At 44.5% G+C, this 3,428-nt stretch overlaps 1 pseudogene across 1 annotated transcript; it reads left to right on the forward strand.

Annotated features, from left to right (window-relative positions):
- Positions 1-2,560: 2,560 nt before the first annotated feature.
- Positions 2,561-2,857, forward strand: LOC103751899 (annotated as a pseudogene). The gene has a single exon (XR_001872095.1). The product of XR_001872095.1 is annotated as a guanine nucleotide-binding protein G(I)/G(S)/G(O) subunit gamma-5 pseudogene (transcript).
- Positions 2,858-3,428: the final 571 nt, after the last annotated feature.

Here is a 3,428-nt window from a genome sequence, read left to right on the forward strand (position 1 = left end):
CAATATTTCTACTTCTTTTCTGAATTCATTCAGAAGTTTATCCCTATCTTCCTTCAGCTCTATGATTACCTTTTTTGTATGTTCTTTAAATTCACTGAATTCTTTTATCATATTCATCATTGTTCTTTTGAGTTCCATGTCCTGCGTTGTCTCTAGGGGGTTCTTATTGTGCTCCTCAAGAGGACTACTGTTGTACTTGGTGGGTATAAATTATTTTGGTTTCTCTTGTTATTGTTTTTTCTTTGTGACTTTGACATGTGAATTCCTTCATAGTTTCTGATTCTTGTGTGAGACTCAAGCCTTCCTTTGTTGAGTTCAGATCTGCTTCTTTTTGTAAGCTTAATGTGCCTTTGTGGTTTACTTGTTGGGCATAAAAAGCTGGTTGGTCTAGGCTTCAGGTTCTCTCTTTTGATTTTATGTTGGAGTGGCCTAATTGCTTTTGTCTTCAGGAGTTCCCACAGAGGCCCAAGTGAGGCTCAAATGATATCAGGCTTTCTCCTAAGGTCTGGGTCCCTCCAGGAAAGACGCTGCCCTCAAGAATTTGGGGGCTGGGCTGGCCTGGGAGAAGGGCCCAGGATAGATGCTGGTCTCAGGAAGCTGGTGGCTGCACCACCCAGGGAAGTAAAGGTAGGTGAGGGTGGGATCAGGCCTAGAGTGTTCCTGGGGGCCGCAGGGAGGAAATGGGTTGGTCCCGATGCAAAGGATCAGGAAGCAATGGTGGCTCTGGGTCCAGAGATTAGCCCCAGTGTCTGGGGGGAGGGGGTAGTGAAAGAGGCTGGGTGAGTCAAGGCGCGCTGGGCACGCTGGACTTACCCAGGGAAGGTGCTGGTACCAGGACACTGGAGGCTGTGCAGCCCAGGAAGCAAAGGGATATGAGAGCTGGACCTGGTCCAGAGGGCTCCTGGGGACCAGAAAATGTGCTGGCACCAGGCCGCTCAGAGGCTGTGCAGCCCAGAGAAGTAAAGGGAGGTGAGGGCAGGACCAGGCCCAGAGAGTTCCTGGGGACGGTAGGGAGGAACTGAGTTGGTCCAGATGCAGAGGATCAGGAAGCAGTGATGGCTCTTGGCCAAGAGGTTGGCCCCAGTGTCTGGGGTGCCAAGACAAGAAATGGGCCTGTACCCAGCCTAGGAGGAGAGACTCAGCAGGGGAGCTGGGAGGGTGAAAGATGCTGGGGGAGTCAACTGGACTTACCCAGGGAAGATGCTGGGACCAGGCCTAATCATATTATTAGACCAAACCATAGTGCTAACTCTAACCCTCATCTTAACATAAGTGTATTCTAGCCCTCAGTCTAGTTATGCCCCTTGCCTTAGACATATAACTAACCCTAACACTAACACTAATCCTACAACTAACCCTAGGCTCTAACCCAAAACCTAATACTAACACTGATATTAATGTTATCCCTAATCCTAATACTGATTCTTTTTCTTTTATGTTTTGTGTATTTTTTTATTGAATTTTTATGCATTTCATTCAAAACATCTTTTTATGTATATCTTTATTGAGTCTGTGCATTTCACATAATATATCAATAAATTTAGACACCCTCTGATCTGCATCCTGCTCTAGCCCCCAACACCGGATATCATGTATTCTGTTATATATGTTAAGGCCTATCCGGTAAAGTATTTGTACGCAGAAACCTCTGTGCAAGTTCATCCACTGGAGTTTGATCAGCATATCTATAGTCAGTCACATAAAAAAAAACAACCCTCTCTTACCCCACAGTAATCATCTGCCAATAGTTCCTCAGCTAAGGTTGCCCATTTCCCCTGTTCTATGCTGGGTTTTTGTCTGATTGAGCACAGGCCTTGTACATGTTGTCACCATTGCTGCAAGTTCATATGAACAAGTTCCCAGAGGCCTGAAAGTCTGTTTCCTTATGTTCATGCACCAATCCTGGCTCTTACAATCTTTCTGCCCAGTTTTCCTTAATAGTCCTTGAACCATGGGTGGGTGAGGTTTAATACAGAAGTCCTATCCAGGGACATGTGCTCTGCAGTCTCTTATTCTCTAAATCTTGGCCAGTTGTGGTCTTCTTTGTGCATGGCACTCTGTTGTATGAGGAAGCTTCACTAGTGAGGGTTGAAGGCTGTGTTAGTATTCTCTCTATCCCCCGTTCCACTATGTTCCATGAGCCTTGGCTATAAAGGTTCCACTATAAATGTGTCACTTAGGGCTGGGCATCTCTCAGACATATGTTCTCTGTGTGTGACCAGTTGTGGAACTATGTAACAGCTTCCATCTGTTGCAAAAAGAAGTTTCTTTGATAAGTGGTGTATGGTGTACTTGTCTGTAAATATAAGAATCCATACTTAGCATACATTAAGAAAATTCATTTGTCTAGAGATATCTCAGAGATAGGGTTTTCTCTGGTATCTATGCCTTCTCCAGCCATGTATATTTGGCTATATTTACAGTGCCATCCATGAGTTCCCTACTATTGAAAGGACTTTAGGTCCAATTAGATAGCTAGATAAAAGTGACACTAGGCCACTGCGACCTGCTGCCCCTTGCATGGACAGACAGACGGCTCGGCCTGGCTCTCAAATGTGCCATGTCGGGTTCCTCCAGCATCACCACCATGAAAAAGGTAGTTCAGCAGCTCCAACTGGAGGTCAGCCTCAACTGCGTGAAGATTTCCCAGGCAGCTGCAGACTTGAAACAGTTCTGTCTGCAGAATGCTCAACATGACCCTCTGTTGACTGGAGTGTCTTCAAGCACAAATCCCTTCAGACCCCAGAAAGTCTGCTTTTTTTGTAGTCCAATCTTTCAAAGGTTTGTTAAGCCACTTTTCATGAACCAGTGAATATTCAAAAGAACTAAATTTGAAGCCTGCACAAAAGCGTCCCTGTAACACATGTGCCATAATACACAATCTTCTACTTGTCAGTTCTTAACAGCTATCTCTCTGGATTTTCATGGATTTCTGTTTTGCAAGGTTATAACTATTTTACATACACTAGCTGTAACATACAATAAAACAGCATGCAAATTTTTGGCCTTAAAAAAAGTGACACTAATGCACCAATAGAGATAGTTCACTGTGCCAGTCATGGTTATTGGGCTTTATATCTAGGTTGGACCACTGACTGATTTTTCTCCCTTAGCAGTTTGCATAGTATCATCTAGAAATATGAGAGCAAGTCTTCAGGGAGAAGGATTCCAGTTCAGTTCCAGCTCCATTGCTCCAAGTCTTATGTCTGAAGTATGTCCTGTCTTCAGCAACAGGGTTTGCCTTCAAGTTCTGGGAGGTAATCAAAGGCTGTGGCAATATCCTGTGTTATTCTGGAAGTCTCTTGGACTACCCTGACCAACACCTTGAAGGGAGGTTTCTCCTGCCTGGCACTGTGTTGTTTGTTTTATAGCCTTCAGGTATACACATGCACTCATGTCTAGATACTATATGGATATTGTTCAGTAGG

The sequence above is a fragment of the Nannospalax galili genome, unplaced genomic scaffold (assembly GCF_000622305.1).
Source record: "Nannospalax galili isolate Female #2095 unplaced genomic scaffold, S.galili_v1.0 scaffold47, whole genome shotgun sequence".
Taxonomy (NCBI): Eukaryota; Metazoa; Chordata; class Mammalia; order Rodentia; family Spalacidae; genus Nannospalax; species Nannospalax galili.